We start from the raw sequence: 18,790 nt of genomic DNA, 5'->3' as shown, positions 1-18,790 counted from the left end.
CCGCACTAGTCGTAATGAGGCCCATTGTTTTTCCATGCAATGTTTAACGGAGAATGGTATATGCTCACTGGCAACATAGGCACTCATGCTTGGAGCACTCTTCAAAGGAAAAAATCGGATGAAAGCGTGTGTCATGCGAGCATGAGGGAGGATAGCAGTTGGGATGTAGCATTCATCTGAACAGTGTTACAGCATGACTGAAGAAGCTTAAGGTTAATTGGACAGTGAGGATGGATCGTGCATGGCAGGGGACTTTCAAGGAGCAATTTATATATGATCACCGAACATGGCTCTCTTATCTCAAATCCAAATAATCAAACTGATCTATTTGTAAATTATAAAAAAATAAATGGGACGGGAATGGATATGGTGATAGGGAAATTAAAGAGAGAGATGTTTGCTCTCTGAAATTCGATAAATACTGTGAAGCCCTTTAAACACCTTTGCGAACCAGATTAAATAATGGAGTGAATGTCAGAGACTCTGAAAATGTGCAATCATTTCTGTCATTCCTAAACCAGGGCATGATGATACAAATGCTGCATCTTTAGGCCTATTTCTGTGACTAACATTAATATGGAAGTTCCTGCTAATGTTTTGGCCAATAGACTGTTAACATATCTTCCACTGCCTTGTCTCAGGACGATAGCTCAGGGGCAACGTGCTCGCCTTGGAAGAACGATGACAAGGAGAAACATAGGTTTGATCCGCAGGTCCGTGCTTGGAAACCTCTGGGTATTAAGTGCGTTATAAATAACCAGTCATCTCACTACTGAGAGATTCTTTGTTGGTTGGATATGTCCCAGGTAGGATAGCCAGGAACAAAATTAGGGAAATACTTGTTATCCTTTAGGTTAAGCAGATCTCTGTTGTCCCCACACAAGCCTGTGTTTGGATGCTGAGAACACTTTTGACAGAGTGGAGCAGAGACATATTTTTAGAGACCTTTCTCAATATGGTCTTAGAGATTCTTTACTCAATAAGGTAAAAATACAATACACTGAACCCTCAGCTAAGGTCTTATGTCATGGACATACCTCAAACAAGTTTAATATCACACAGTGAACAAGAAAAGAATGCCCCTTGTCTCGTCTTTCATTTTTACTTAGACTGGAGCCCCTATCCAGAATGATTTGACTTAAACCTATTATAAAAGGAATACTTACTGCTGCAGGAGAGACACAATTACAACTCTATGCAAACAATATACTTGTAAGAATCACAGATCTGGTACACTGAATTTTTGCATTGATGACAAAAACAGGATATACGATTAATGACAAAAAATGAATATTTTCCAATGTATTGGATTGCAAGAGCTTGTATTCAAAAATATTCTTTTTGTTGGATTCCCAAGGATTGAAATATTTAGGGATAAAACTGAATCCAGGTCTATGAAATACTATTCTAGATAATCTCTCTCCCATTTTGTCTACCATCGCTGCAGGCTGAGTGCTGAAATGGGTTGAGGTTCCTGTTTTGGAGTAGAATTGAAATGCTTAAGATGACTGAGGACGAGGTTTAATTATATCATTAACATGCGCTCACTCAAATTAAGCAAATCATAGTTACTACTTGTCATGAATGAAGTTAAGAAGTGTGTGGGAAGATCCCGTTGCCCTATTTGCCAATCCTGCTCTGGAGGTTGTAAATTACCAAATGTTAACACTTGAGGGGTGATTCATGGAATAATTGTGTGCCGAAAAGTGTGGCGCAAGTGTGAAAAATGCAGCACACGTGTGCGAAACGCACACAAGTTCCCGTTCCCCGATTCATGGAAGGCACTGCGCGTGGCTCACCTGGGACCTGCGTGGAATCCGCAGGTGGCGCACACGTCACTGCAACAACCCGAACGCTGTGCGTGAGTCGCCCAGTGAAGGCGCACAACGTCCAGCGCACACACCTAAAAAGGGGGTGGAACACACAGAATGGGGAACAACACGTGACAAAATGTGGGCGTAACGAGGGAAGTTCAGCAGTGAAATCCTCGCAATGCCCACACGCACGCTAGCAACATGTATTCATGGAATTGAACAGGGAAAACCTGCGCACGCCAAAAGAGGCGCAAAGCCGGAAACACATTCACCACGCAAAAGCAGGCATAAGCGCCCCCGCCCAGCATAAAGGTGCGCGCAAACAACAAACGAACATATACAGGTATGATAAATTTCCAATTTCTCGCAGCAGTGATCATGGGACACCGCAGGAGGAGGAAGAAAGCCAGGCCACGAATTTTTTTACCCAGGACCAGCCTTTTTGGGATGCCTGATGACCAGGTCTATGGCAGGTATAGGTTTCCACCTCATATCATCCTAGACCTGGTCACTGAGTGGGAGGATGACCTCACATCACCCACCGTGTGCTCCCATGCACTGAGCCCCTTGGAAAAGGTGCTCAATGTCCTGCATTTTTTGTCCACTGGGTCATTTCAGCGGACAACGGCCATAGTTTGGGGTGTCTCACAGGCCATGCAGTCACGCTGCCTACACCAGGTGTTGGAAATCATGACTGCACGCCCCTCAGTCCGCAGGCACATATACATGCTCAGAACACCCAGAGAAAGGCAGGCTGTGGTCCAGGTCTTTCACAGGGTGGCACACTTCCCCAAAGTGCTTGGTGCCATTAATTACACCCATGTGGCCCTACGTCCACCTAGGGCCACTGAGCACATCTATCGCAACCGCAAGCACTGGCCTTCCATCAACGTGCAGGTTGTATGTGATGCCAAGGGAATCATCACCTCTGTCTATGCAAACTATCCCGGGTACACCCATGACAGTTTCATATTCAGAATGTCAGCCCTACACTGGGACCTAGAAGCTGGGAGGCATGGCAACACATGGCTCATTGGTGAGCACAAATGCCTGTGCAAATGCATGCATGTCACAAACAGACAAATACACAAACCCAACTAGTGATAACCATTATCACCTCCCAAGGGGACAGTGCCTACCCTCTGAGCACTTACATGATACGGAACCCCACCACACCACCCCAGGTAAGATACAACGCAGCCATATTGCAACCAGGGGCATAGTGAAGCGCACATTCGGAGTGCTCAAGTCACATTTCCGATCCCTTGACCTCTCTGGTGGGCAGCTACTATATGCGCCCCCAGTAGTGTGCAGGATCATTGTGGCAGCATGTGTCCTGCACAACATTGCAAACCGGAGGGGCGTACCGGTGGACATTCTGATGCCCCCACATCTCCAACCACATGCACGCCTGCTGCGCATGGGAGGGGAAAGGGCACGTGGCGAGGCAACCCGTACCCAGCTTGTGGCTATATTTTTCACCCAACCCCCCCCCCAGTGTAGTGCACACAGACCTGGCACATTCCAGTTGACAATCGATGAGGACAAAGGGACAGTCAACTGTCACAACCTTAACACCCTGAGAATGTGTCTTTGGAATTGCAGCAGTGTGTGCATCCCTAGCCACTTAAACAAACACAATCCTGTGTGACCAAAAGGCACACATGCAAGCTACAGATTCCACCCCCCCATGCAAAACAGCACATCCAAATGCTGGTATTTCGCCTAAACCTCCCTCAACCCCATGTCACCCACCTGACACACCATGCCGTGGCATGCAATGTGAAAACTTCAATAAAAAATCAACACACATGACACAACTGTCACAAAGTGCACCGTCACAAATGGAAACAGGTCACAGATAAGCCCCTCAGACACGGACTCTGAAGAAAAGAGTGAGCAAAAATATCCAACTTATACTAAAACGACGTAAAGGCATGCCACCAAAGGTGTGAACACCAAAAGTTTGAACCTTTGGTGGCATGCATTTCAGGGAATCGTAAAAAAGAAAAGAAAATGCGGGTGCTGCGGGGGTATCCCCCGCAACACCCCACTCACTACACAACACAGTACAGTGGGTGGTGTTTGCGGGCTGGAAATCCTTGCAGCTGGATAAAAAAACAAAGCAAAGTAATGAGCCAGCGGCGCCAGTACACGATCACGAAAGTCACAGTGAATTTATGCAGCAGGGACACAGCATGTCTCAGAAGGCAAGTAGTGTGTGCGTGGGGGTTTGTTGGGGTGGTGTTGGGGGTGGAGCTGGGGGTGTATAGTGTGTGTTGTTGGGGTGTGTTTGCAGGGCTATTCAATGCATGTTAGCATGGGAAATGCATGAACCTTCAGTGTTGCATACATTTTCCATGTGAACTACTCCGTTGTGGACATATCTGCAACAGAAACATATTGCCGACCCCGTGACACATCATAAGCAAAACCAACACAGGACTATCAATTTACCAGCATAACATATCATGAACACAGGACGCAACAGTGACAATGTCAGACAGTGACGAATCACCATAGCATAAGTGCCTCATTGTGACATTGCCACCATGTGTCCCCCTTGCATCATGAGAGTGGCTTCAACAGCTAAAGGGGGCATGGGACCGCATACAGCATGAAGTGCATCAACAATGTATACAGTCAAGGCAATACATCAGTAAGCAACATGAAATCATGCACAGTCAACAGACTGGCCACAGATATGACGGAAGCCCAATGCCTCTGCGTAAGTTACTGTCACACGGTGCCATCCTTGCGAGCCCATGGAAAGTGGAAGCAGGAGTGGCATATGTGTCCAGACCCCAAGCCACAAACACAAACACGAGACAAGCCTGTATGGGCCCAGCCAGAACACACAGTGGATGCCATTGGCTGCCACAAAGCACCACACTGTTACATGAATGCACAATATACAAAAAAAGAAAAGAAAAAAGAAAAATGGCCTTAGCCGACCTGGGGGCGGGGGAGGACAGGTGGCATCACATGTGTTGATGTTGAGATAAAAAAAAATCATCCATTTTTATTTATTTATTTATTTATTTAATATTTGTAATGCGCCGGTAGCTCGCGAGCCTCGGGGCGCAGAGATAAGAACACGATGGACAGACAGACAGGAAAACGGACAGTAGAGACGGGAATGAACATACAGAGATTACTCCAGCTGAGATTTGGACATGTGGTAATTTATTTGAAGATGTGGGTTTTTAGCGATTTGCGGAAACGGATGTAATTAGGCTCTATTCTTAGATGGTCCGGGAGATTGTTCCAGAGATTGGCTGCGAGGGACGGAAAGGCTCTGCCTAGGCCGCTTTTAAGTTTATGTGGGGCTATTGCAATTTTTCCAAGTTGGGATGATCTCAGTGTTCTATTTGGGACGTATGGTCTGATCCTCGTTTTTAGGTATGTTGGTGCTTTTCCGTGGATGCATTTATGAACAATAGTTAGGGTCTTAAAGTGCACCCTATCTTCAATTTTTAGCCAGTGAAGCTCCCTTCTAGAGTCGCTGATATGCTCTGTTCTAGATTTAAGCTTGACAGTTCTTACTGCGTTGTTCTGTACAACTTGGTAGCTTTGTAGGCACCGTTTGGAGGCACCCAGGAGTAAGGCATTGCCATGTGCTCATGGTCTGCACGGCCCGACCTGCGTAAGAGATTCATCGTCATTGTCACCCTTTGGTTGTACATCAGGAGGTGCGCGTGGCACAGGTGCCTGACCACGCATAGCCCCAACAAGCTCCTCCATGGCAGCAAGCATGCGGGCCTGGTAAGCCTGGTTCTGCAGGAATATGGCATGGAGGTCCCCATGCAGCACCTCACGTGAAATAGGGAGTTCCTCCTGCAAGGTCTCACGTGTAGCACAGAGTTCTGCCTGCGAGCCCTCATGTGACAGATGGACCTCCTCCCTGCTTGCATGGTGTTCAGCTGAGATGGTGCGTTCCAGCTGCTCCATCCTCTGTTCTGCCCGTGTCCCCAGGCTCATCATGAATGCAGCCAGAGTAGTTCTGAGGGAGGTGTTATCTTCCCTCAGGGCTTCCCTGTGGGCCTCTGCCTCAGCAGCAATAGCTGTGCGCAAAGCCACCAGTTCAGTCTGGCGGGCCCTGTTGGAGGCCACCGTGCCCAGCCTGAGTGAGCGGCAAGTGGACTGCGTTGCCTGCTGCTGGAGCTCCAGCTGCCTATCAGGGGGGAGAATGGAATCGGCCACAAGTTCCATTCCTTGAGCCAACATCTGAATCGCTCCCCCCTGTTGCTGTGCAATGGCATACATGGCATTCTCCCACCCAGTGTGCCCCAGTGGCGCACGGCCACCGCATTGCTGGACACCACACCTTTTGGGCCCAGGGAGACGTGGGCCTTGCTGACCTGGCATTGTCTGTGGCTGCAGGACTGCATTCCTCCGTTGATCTGCTGCCCCAGGAACATGAGCAACTGGTGTGGAGTGTGACTCTGCACCCGTAACCACCAAAGGTGGACATTCCAACACTGACTGGCCCCTTGAGGGGTCTACCGCCACTTCAGATGTGGCGGACAGAACAGCATCCACTGCAGAATCACTCACTGTCGACGGCATGGATTAATGAGCATCCGATTCAACATCAGAGTCAAAGAGATCCTCAGAGTAGTACCCAGAGGCAGCCCTGGGCACGATGGCCTGGAGCACTGATGGATGTTCGTGGCCTACCACACCACGACCTCCACTGGTGCATGGTTGTTGACCTGGACCTTCCACCCTGTCTGCCAGCTCCTCCTCCTCCTCTGCTTCCAGCGCCACATCGCCTGTAACAAAATAAAAAAAACACATGAGCACACATATCAGCAGCACATTCCACACACATAGACATCACAATATTGACAGCCAACACATGAAGCAGCCATTTCACACAAGACACAAACTCTGGCATGCATGCTGTGGCATTGAAATGGAAGGGGACCCCGAAGGCAGACATGGATGCATGTCAAATGTGAAGCCCACACATGTACTGCATGTTGCATATCACCTGCATCACACACTACCTTCTGGCAGGCATAGATGTTAGCCGAAAATGACACATGGCAACAAAGAGATGGCACGTAGCATAGCACCAAGCAGTAATTTAAATAGAACTGTCCATGACACATGTAAAATGCAAGTCAACATGCACTACAAGAAAATAAATATAAAAAAAATTACACGTGTCACAGGATGCAACAACGCAAGTGCATTGTAATACAGTGAAGGGAGGCACATGAATACATACATGCCAGCTCACTTTGAGATCACACAAGTGAATAGGCATGTTGAAGGGTGAAACATGGCTCAGAAGTGCGTGGGTGGCTTCAACTATCAACATAAACAGAAAAGTAGTGATGTCAATCTCATGACATGACGGCAGTGTAAGGGCAGTGCAGTCATCATGTGTAAAGTGTTGGCACTGGGTTTTAGGGATACAGTCAAATTCCCCATCCCCCCGGGGAATGGCAGGGAGGCAGTGCATGGCTCTGATGGCTGACCAGAGTTCTGTGTAGTTGCAGACAGTGTTGGCAGGTGTCAATTGCATCATCTCAGTCAACTGAGACTATAGCAGATGAGAGGGGGACAGAAAGCAGGACACATGAGGAACCATTAGAAGAACACCCATACACGCAGAAGCCACATCACCAGTTGTCTAGAGGCAGGGTGGCTGTAACAGAGGGAGGCCTGTACACGACACAGACAAGGACACCCTAAACATGTGCGTGATGAGGATGTGACCCTGAGTGAGCATGAAATGGATGACCAAATACCATGAGACAGATAAAATACCGCAGATGTAGTACAATGAGTAGCCTGCCACGGACCCAAAGGGGCTTGCAGGGAATGCACATGGTCCATGAATGAACACTCATGTCCACTCTGAGCCTGTGCCATCTGCACGGTCCAAATGAGACACCCTGAATCAAGGACAAAGGGCCTCATTACAACCCTGGCGTTGGACCATGGTGCTATTAGCACCGTGGTCCATGCCGGATTCTGCCATGGTGGATGGCGGATTTACCGCCCCATTCCAAGGTTGGCGGGGCGGTAAATCCCCATTCACCATGGCCGTAATTAGCACCAAGGTCCCTTAGCTGGTTGGACTTTAACGCCTGCAAAAGCAGGCGTTAAAGTGTGAATCTGGCGTTCAGGATTTACCAGCGCCGCAGCCTTTTACGGCGCTGTTAACCCCTTAACGCCAGGGTTGTAATGAGGCCCAAAGGATGTATCCTACAGTACAGGGTTTTTGGCAGGGTTGCAGAAGGAAGTGTGCATGTACACAGGAATGGGGAACATGCCATTGCAGTAGTCCAACACAGAAATCACCAGTACCATGGAGACAGTGAGCTGCAGGGTGGTGGAGAGGCAAAGAAGCATGCCCGTGAGGAGGAGCAGCTTGCAGGGTGACCTCACATAGCCGTCAGTCATGTGACGACATAGGCCGTGTGTTGAGTGGAACAACACCACAGGCTATATGCAAACATGTAAGTGAGCTTGAACAGGGACAGAAGAGACTGCCGAGTGACTTGCATGTAAGTAGGGGGCATGTGTGGAGATGAGGACTGCCCCCATGTGCAGCACATGGCCTGCATGCAGACTGCATCACAACAAGCACGCATCAGTCAAGCATTGCATTTGTCACACATGGCTCTCATGAATACATAGCCTGAACCCGCAGTCAATCACAACACATCACACAAGCAAAACACACAAGGGCTGGACACACACGCATCAACACTCACCAGACGTTGCATCATAATCCGGCATCCCTCCCACTTCCTGGATTAGTCTGCCATCGATGAACTCTGCAGCAATTTCCTTGTGCGTAGTGAGCTAATCCTCCTCTGGTGGTGGCCCACTGCCAGTCACCAGAGTCAAGGTGTAAATAGAGGCCTTCTTTTGTTTTGCACAGCGTCGGAGGTCAGTCCAACGCTTGTAGCAATCATGAGCTGTGCGCCTCTCAAATCCCATTGCATAGACACTTTCCGCAATGCACTGCCAGTGGACCTGACGCTGGGCAGGCATAGTATGGCTCCCTGGGCCCACAAGCATATCGCGGCCGTGTGCCGACACGTAGCCCACAAGGAATTCCAGTTCCTCTTTATTGAAATACTTCTTCCTTGACGTGCCGGAGGCAGAAGCCGTGTCTGGGGTCCCAGCCTCTTGTGCAGAAACACACTTCCTCCTCTTGGCGGATTGTGCGGACCCTGAGTGGCTAATGCCGACCTGGTCACTAGGGGCAGTGGCGCTGGTGGACTTGCCAATGGCAGTAGTCAATGGCACGAGGATGGAAGGCATGACTTGAGTCATTGGCTGCTGGGTGCTGTTGCCAGGACCCAGCGGCACAACTACCTCAGTGTCAAGGGCTGTGACCAACACAGTCCTGGCTGGCAGACTCACAGCTGGGGTGTTGTTGGCTGCATATGCCCATGCAGCTCCCACCATCTGGCTGCTCGGGGCAGCAGATGTCACCACTGCCCCAGATACATGTGCCTTGGTCACAGCAACCTTAGACACACATGGCTTGGCCTTCCTGACCTGAAAATCTGCCTGGGAGTCCTCCTGTGCCAAGGCAGCCTGCGCTGGGTGGTGGTTGCCGCAGCTGCACCTGCAGCTTCCACTACCTGGTGGCGTGCCAGCAGATGACACTGGCTGTGGGGTCAAATGTGCGCTGGGGATTTCTACAGCAGCAGCATCTCCATGAGCCGCTGTAGGTGGTGGCATGGCTGTCCCAGCATGTGTCTGGACATCCTGCCCCTGTGTAACACCCTTTCAATGTCCCCCTCAGCGTCCACCTTGGCCTCCCTGGACTCCCTGGCCACCACGGCCACATGCCCCACCACGCCCAGCCCTGGGAGATCACCCAGCTTTGCCGCCCTTACCTTTTGGTGGCCTCCCAACCATGGCACAGATCGACTATTGCCAATGGGAGGTGCACACAACAATTGTCCTGGGCAATTGGGTGAAGGGGCAGGGTACATGATGGTAGACGCACCCCTGTGCTCCTGCGAGGCTTTCTGTGACCCATGGTGAAAAATGATGGGTCATGCAACACTCAGGCACCCCAAAAAAACTAAACAAATGTGCACGCAACCCCCGGTGGCCCACATGCATGGAATAAACCTCCTGCAGTACGCTGTGGCACCCAGGGACACAAGAATTATGTATGCGGCGAACACGCAGGCTACGCTGACCTCAAAAATGGGGTACGCAACACACAGGGGGAACCACAGTGGGGAAAATAAGCACCCGTGACTCACCGTCTGCCTTGCATGGAAAAGAAAAATACACGCGCGTAGGCAACTACCCCACCAAAACAAGGAGTAGGAACTATAACCATAGTGAATATATTGCGTGTGAACCCACACGAAGAAGAAACACATGCGTCGGTCTCCACAAAAAGCACGTACAGTGAACTGCTGTCCCAGGCAGACCTTTAACCCGTGCCGAAGGCAATGACTGCGCGTGTCACATGCAAAGTCACTCTGCATCAAGCTGTCCACGTGACTACAAAGGGAAGACCATGCTTCTGCCCAGAAAGCCATTTACCTGCCACCCAAAGCCCCGAGCAGCCTCCTACGAGCCATCTGCTGCTGCCAGCCAGCCTGCTGCCAACGTGCCCTGCAATTTGGTTCCTGCACAGAAGACATTGACAGAGGTCCTGTTGCTGTGACCACCTCTGCTGGAACAGTAGACTCCCAATTGCTGTACCATCGCTTCACAGCCCAGCCCCAGGACCCAGTTGCCCACCCACACCTACCTTGGGGTTGCCATGTCAGACAAGGCAACATCTTGGGCTAGTTGCAACCCCCAGTCAGAGAGGCAGAGGGCTGCCAGCTTCACTGCCAATGAAGTTGGCATCCTGGTGGAGCAAGTCCTGGGGCATTATGATGCCCTCTTCTCGACATCGCTCCTCGACAAGGAAGGGTGGGATCTGGTCGGACATCGTGGATGCCATCAATGCAGAGGGGGTGGCATCCCACAACTACCAACGCATCCGAAAGTGCTGGGGGGACTTCAGGCCCAGGACACTCAGTAAGGCCCAGTGCATTGTTGTGGGTGATGGAGAAGTGGGGCGCTGGGACCAGTTGAGCAACATCCAGATGAGGGTCCTGGAGTGCACACGCCCAGCACTTCACCACCAGGTCCTCGAGTTGCAGGCCCAACTGGAGTCGAGTCGTTAGTGTCCATGTGTTCTTGTCCAGCGTAGTGCATGTTGAGGTGTGGCAGGAGTGGGCACTTTGGCCGTATGTCTGGCATGCCCCATGTATAGATGTGTGTGTGCAGGGACATGACCGTGATGCATGTGAGTCCAGTCAAGCATGTTCCACATTAATGGTGTCTGTGTTGCAATGCATGAAGTGCACCAGCATGTGACGACACACACATGTTTGCATGCCTGTGTCTGTACTCGGTCACGTTTGGGGTGTGAGACATGGATGCTTATGTCACCTTCATGTACGTGCACAGTGTATATATGCGTGTGTCTTTGTGGTGAGTGTGTCACTGGGAATCACCATGGATGCATGACACATGGCCATCTCAATGCCTGATTGACTGATGTGGCACAGTTGCCAATGTTTGCTCTGTGACAGGAGGTGGACATGGCCTGATGCATGACTGTTTGGTGGTGTGTGTGCATTTGATCGGCATGTCCCATGATGCATGGGACGTTCAGCCCCCTTCTGATGTTCCAACAGTTCCTTGGACATGGATGCATATGTCTGTTACATGTGCCATGCTTGTTTGTGCATGTGTGTTGCTTGCACTGACCCGTGTGTTGTGGAGGGTAACGATGGTAGTGACGTTTGTCAGTGCCACTCATTGCAATTGCTTTGGGTCTAGCAAACAATTGTTCAGTACCCTGATGCTTGTGTTCAATCTCTCCCTATCTACAGCAGCGATTGAGGAAGAGGGTGGAGACAGCGCTGTGGAGCAAAGCAGCAGGGATGCCTCCACCAGGCGGAGACGCAAGGCCCAGTAACCCTCCCATATCATCTTCCGGGAGCAAGGGGACAGCTGCCACGTCCGCGGCCACAGCTGCCGAGGGGATTCCCAAGAGGGCGAGGTTGGAAGCGGGCTCCTCGCAGTGGAAGGGGCTGTTGAGCCCAAATCTAGTGCGGATGACTGTGCAGAGGCATCCAGGTCGGTGATGGGTGAGGTGGAGGAGGAAGACCTGGCGTGGGTGATGGCATCGGTGCACTTGGTGAAGTTCAGGAGCAGGGGCAGGAGGCTGCACAGGCTGCCGCGGAGGGGCCTGCGCCTAATTCTGTTCCTGATACAGTGACTGCATCACTGTGCACCGGCACGGATGCCTCACTCCAGGCCTGTCTGCAGGTAGAGGATGAGTCCACGTCAACTGAACTTCCTCTTCCTGCGAACGAGGCAATCCGTGACAGGGTTGATCCCGTCCTAGTCAGTGTTGTGATGCGCACACGCGTCATTCGTGATGATGTGCCTACTTCCTGGCAGGACCACGCACGTCATCACGAACAGGTGTGTGCCATCCTGAACTGGCTAGGATGACTCATTGGTGCGGTTTTACTACATTTTCAGTGCCTTGGTGCGAACCCCTCCTCTTCATCCACTAAGCGCCAGTCGCACTCCATGCCGTCTTCCGGCCCACATGCCACCGTGGCCAGTCTCCTCCACCGTGGCCAGTCTGGTGGAGATCCCATCCCTGCCACAGTTGGGAGTCGGAGGTTCAGCAGAGGGGGTCACCCAAGCAACAGGACCCCTGGCATTGAGGAGGGCACATGCACGACAGCCCCGGGGGTTGTCAGCGTCCTGGAGGCAGTCATGTTGGCACAAGCAGATGGGATCAAGGCAGCAGCAGGCTCGATGTGGGAGGCGCCAGGACTCGGGCCAACTACATCACGGGGGCAGGCATCGGCCAAAGGGAAGGAGGACAGAGGACAAAGTGTGTCTTCCATGTAGCAGTGGATGGGCGGGCAAATATGTGCAGAGAGGCGGCGGGCAGAGAAGGCATGGCTCACCATGGTCAGGGCGGAAAACTCCATGCGGCGGGGAGAGAGGCGGGCAGAGTTCCTCAAGGAGACTCGCAGGGAGTTGGTTAGGAGCATGGCCGAGGCACAGAGTTCGATGATGCCCTGGTCAAAACTCTTGGTAACAATGGTGAGCCATAAGACTAGCCCACCACCATTGTATATAGTTCTTTAGTGTTAGGTTTCCTTTCTTTTTATTTTTTGTTTGGAGGACACGGACATTACTCCACTTTTTCTATACAGTTGATTTTTATAGGGTGTTTTTTAGGATCATTCTGGCTTTTGGGATCATGGACCATTCATCCTTTCTTGTACATAGTTGGACTTTGGTGGATTGTTTGGCTTTTATTTTCCCATGGAGTAATGGTTTATTATTTTTTTTTCCTTTGGAACTGCAAACATTACTTTGGGCAAGGAACAGTTTCAGGATTTTCTCTTTTTTGGATTTTCATGTTAATTTGGATTTTGCATTTCAATTTGTTTATGTTTATTTCATTCCCATTCTCATTTTTATTTTTATTTGGTGTATTTTCATTTTTCTTAATACATTTTCATTTAGTCCAATCTGAGTGTTGTCTGCTCTGAATTGTTTGGTGCATGTGTCAATAGCCATTGGTTCAGACATGTGTCACTGTTGTATGGTTATGTTGGACATGTATTTGGGTGCATGCATGTGCGCTTTGGTGAATGCCATGCCATGGGGTCAGTACTGTGAAGTGGGGCTAGTGGACGCACTGGGGCGGCAGCATGGGGTGGCGTTTGGGCGGACATTTGCCACATGATTGTATGTTGTGACAATGTGTTTGGTGGGGGGACATGAGTCGGGGCCTGCCTGCAGGTTGCCGTCACTTGTGGGGGTCGGGGGACATGAATTGGGGCCTGCCTGCAGGTTGCCGTCACTGGAGGGGTGGGGAGACATGAGTCAGGGCCTGTCTGCAGGTCAACGTCACTGGTGGGGTGAGGTGGTGGGACATGAGTCGAGGCCTGTCTGTAGGTTGCCGTCACTGGTGGGGTGGGGGGACATGAGTCGGGCCTGCCTGTGGGTAGCCATCACTGCCGGCAGTGTATGGTGCCATGTGGGCATGGTCACAGGTGATGGGGGGGTCCCTTGTGGTGTGGGCTGCCTGCAGGCATGGTCATGGGTGATGGGGGATCCTTGTGGTGTGGGCTGCCTGCAGGCATGGTCACGGGTGATGGTGGGATCCCTTGTGGTGTGGGCCGCCTACAGGCATGGTCACGGGTGATGGTGGGATCACTTGTGGTGTGGGCTGCCTGCAGGCATGGTCACAGGTGATGGGGGTTCCCTTGTGGTGTGGGCTGCCTGCAGGCATGATCATGGGTGATGGGGTATCCGTGTAATGTGGGCTGCCTGCAGGCATGGTCACGGGTGATGGTGGGATCCCTTGTGGTGTGGGCTGCCTGCAGGCATGGTCACAGGTGATGGTGGGATCCCTTGTGGTGTGGGCTGCCTGCAGGCATGGTCACGGGTGATGGGGGGTCCCTTGTGGTGTGGGCTGCCTGCAGGCATGGTAACAGGTGATGGGGGTCCCTTGTGGTGTGAGCTGGCTGCGGCCATGGTCACGGGTGATGAGGGGATCCCTTATGATGTGGGCTGCCTGCAGGGTGTGTTTGCGGGTGCTGCCAGCACTCACTGGATTTTTCACACGATTCAGCAGGCGTGAGCGGGGTACGCAAGTTCACAGGGGTGCACGAAGCGCTTTTCACACGATTTCGCTTGCGCAAGCTGGATATGCGTATTCAAGGGGGTGCGCGAGGAGATTTTCACCCCACTTGACTGGCACGAGCGTGGTATGTGTATTTGCAGGGTTACGGTAGGCCCTTTTCACGCGATTTGGATGGCACGAGCAAGGTACGCGTATTCAAGGGGGTGCCTGAGGAGTTTTCATGCGATTTGGATGGCGCGAGTGGGGTACACGTATTTGCGGGGTTACAGTAGGCCCTTTTCATGCAATTTGGATGGCGCAAGCGGGCTACGCGTATTCAAGGGGGTGTGCAAGGAGATTTTCACACGATTATGCTGGCGCGAGCCTGTAACAAAAATTTGTGGGGTTTCACTAGGCCCTTTTCACGCGATTTGGCTGCTGCGAGCATGGTACGCACTGTTTTTCACGCAAATACAGTGTATGCTGGTCCTGGTTAGCGCTGCCCTTTGCACCGTATTGGGGATTTCTATGGCTTTGTCTGATGCTAGGGCCGTTCTTGGAGGAGTAACTGGCGCTGCTGGCGCTGCTGGATGTTCGCGGCGCCACGGCTGCAAATGGCTCGGCAAATCCATGAATACGTGTTGCACCAAAAGGCTGTTTTGCGCTGCACCTGGCGCATGCTCCCTCTCTGCGCCAGGCGCGTGCGCTACTTCTGCGCTGATTGCTATGAATTAGCCCCTTGGAGTTTGGCCTTTTGCATATCTCCTTACAGAGCATTATTCCCTCAGGCTGAGTAGAAACCCAATTGGCTTATTGTGGAGGAAAATGCATTAATTAGTAATCATAACACATGACTGTTATACAGGAAATTAAACATACTTCCTACAAAGCCATATTGGAGTGCACCCCCTATACTTAAGTAAGAGAACACACATTTATACACATTGACCACCATTTATATTTGGAACCCCCCCATCTTGAATAATTAAAAACTCTCAATTTCTGGAAAAATGTTCTAATGGCCTGAAAGTGCCAGTATCGTGATGTGATGTGTTCACTTTTATGAATACATTTTTTTTTCAGAAATGAAGCTTGATATATGTATGCTCTAGAATGCCCATCCTAATACCACATACATTGTAATGACAGGTGCACCGTCCTAGGATAAGCTAACCACACCAATATAATCTTCACAGTTGTAATTAAACAGTAACAAGTACTAGATTCAGAGGTATTACATTATATATTACAAAAGGGATGGCTAATTTCAGACACTGCTTCTTTGGAAAGACATAAACCAGATCATTTAGTATGCTCCAAAGGATTTTCCAGAATTAATCCTAAAGCAAACAGGTGCCAGTAATTGTTCTACTGGTCTCAGGAGCACGTCCATAGCATACATTGCATAAAACATATCTGGGTTGAAAAAGGGTCTGTTGTCATGAACTTTTGATGTGTTTCATCTTCTAGATAAACGTTTATGTTAATATTTAAAATTGAAATGCTACCTAGGCTTAGCAGTATTCCAGACAGCAGTGTGACTACAAAGTTCTTCTCTCGCTGATCTTGTTTATAAATGGTGTGAAAACAATGAAAAACCCTCAGACTGCCACAATGCTATTATCATGTGAATGCTTAATCTGGCAGTTTCTACCACCTTGAAAACCAAACGGGAGAATTAGCAAACTTGCGGATTTACAGACAACAGTACTTGTCTGTAAATCCGCAAGTTTGCTAATTCTCCCGTTTGTTTTCCTGTGTTACCTACGTTGGCAGGTGTCTAGTGCCAAATCAGAAGTATTTTGCATTAGATGATAACGACGAATGGAAGGCTTGTGAGAGATGAGTCCTGCCAAACTAGCTAACACGGGAAAGCAAACATTGAATTCTTACTGGAGATGTGGAGCACGAGAAGCAGCAGTAAGTCATGTTCTTTGGTTAACTTACTCAAGTCACTAACATACACCGAACAAACATGGATCCAAAACAAACTAGGTGAGAGGATACTAGAAAAGGAAAGAAAACAAACAAAAACCACTCTGCCCAAACTCTCCAGGACTCTCCAGAACCTTCCAAAACCCTCCAAATACACTCCAAGTGTGAGTCTGCCCTGAGTTATTCCTTCTCTTGCAGCCTAGCAAAATCCACAAAAGAGAGTATAATGAGCGTGGCTTCACGTGAGGTGACAAACATCCTTAAAGAGATTTCAGGTCTTTGATTGGTTGCTCCAACTCAGATAAACTCAACATATCACATGTGAGGGCCCTTTGTGGTGAGATGAACATGAATAATAAGACAGTTATTCTTCACAAGATCTGCCACTTCAGATTAGACAATGAAACATTGCACTGGATTCAAAAGCCCACTCCATATTCATTGGTAATTTATCAGCACCCAGAATTCTGCCTGTTTTTTGGGTAGGGATAGATATTTTCCAAAGTATTTGTCTGTAACTGCAGGATAGATTTAAAGAGGTTTGTCCATGCCTAGTGGGGATGGCCTACATTGGTACAATGTGGACATATTTTCTTACAGTGGTGACAATGAACCTTTACTGGCATTAGGGGCAAAGACAAGGTGATAAGTGTTCGTGTTTGAGTAGCACCTACAATAGTGCAGCCACTATGGTCATATTTTCTTACTGGCATTATGGAAAACCGCAACATGATGAGTGTTATTACGTCAGTATTCTCACCTACATTGGTGCTGCCAGAATGGAAATGTTTTCTTTCAGTCGGCATTCTTACTGCCTTCATGGGCAAAGACAACATGTTGACTTTTATTACATGGGGTGGGCTTACATTGGTGCAGCTAATGTGGATACACATTTTTACTGGAATTATGGGCAAAGACTACATGTGTTTGATACATGAGGATACCGGGCTCTGTTGATGCAGCCAGTAAGGACATGTTTTCTTACAGTGGGCATAACATTTCAATGGCATAATGCGCAAAGCCAACATGGTTAGTGTTCTTATGTGGGGTTACTTGCATATATTGGCACGGCCATCATTGGCATGTTTTCTTATAAAGTAATTGCTTGCATTATGGCAACTCAAACATGGAGATATTCTTACGTGGAATACTGGCATATTGTTTGATTTGAAAGCTTTATTTCGACATACAGTTATCAAAGCACAACACATGGAAAAGGTTTGTGCTAAATTTACATCACAGTTAATCGTACCAGGCACAATACATAGATTATAAACAATAGACAAAATATATACACGATAAACATAATCACCTGCAATACAGAGAGTAGTTACAAATGTTGGGCCGTGAAGTCAACATCTGTGGATGAATGTGGCGACAGTTTAAAATACCTTCAAATTAGATGTAGATCCAAATAAATGTATCGTTTCCTACACCGCTCTAACACCATAGTCTGTCAGCACGGGCTTTAGATGTACAGTTCACAGGTCCCTATGCATCAGCCAGTTAGTAGAACATTTTGTAATTTTCCAATAATTCTTTGTCATGCACACAACTCATGTAGCTATTATCATTCCAATTCTTTGCACGGAAACTAGAGGCAAGATGCCAAACCTAAGACCTTGCATGTTATTGTTAAATGAGATATACACATTTTTCACAACCAACTTCATTTTTTACCATTCAGTAAGCATGTGCCAGGAAGGTTTGCTGACATTCAGTAATTAATCGAGTTTGCACATTGTTATTGCAGGTCGCTCACATCAAAGATGTTGACCTGTTATTAATAGATGATGGATTTGTCCACCTATCTGTAAGGTCCAGGGACTTGAGTATGTTCTATACCAGGGTATCGTTGGTCCGCCATCAAAAGATAACAAATCTGACATGCTTCCTATGGTTGATTAACAGTCAGTACGACCATATACCTACCCCATAAAGGACCGGTTTCATCTGCAGGACATACATAATTCCATTCCAGGTCATTTTCAGCTATATGCGCATGTTAGGTATTCCCTCCCCATAACTCATAACCACATATAGTTGCAGATTTCACTTTGATATTATATACTTTAAAGGTCCATTGTCATGTAACTTGGCAAACTTTACCATGTGTTGCTAGTCCTATCAAGTGTTAGTTCTGCCTTCTCAATTTGCTTGTTCCAAGTGCATTCGCTCTCAAACCTTATACAGACATAATCAAACTTTGAGACTTACAAGGGTTTACCTTCAATAGATTTTGCCAATTTAGGTTCCTTCATTCACGGTGGATGAGACAACGTCGTTTTCGTTTTGGACAGATTTATTTCCAATCCATTATCCATTATCTAAGAAAAACACTGTTTTTAGCTGTATTGGTGTCAATGAGACTAGTACTGCG

This window comes from Ambystoma mexicanum, chromosome 6p (genome assembly GCF_040938575.1).
Source record: "Ambystoma mexicanum isolate Mex_15411 chromosome 6p, UKY_AmexF1_1, whole genome shotgun sequence".
Lineage (NCBI taxonomy): Eukaryota > Metazoa > Chordata > Amphibia > Caudata > Ambystomatidae > Ambystoma > Ambystoma mexicanum.
This window is presented reverse-complemented; position numbering follows the sequence as displayed.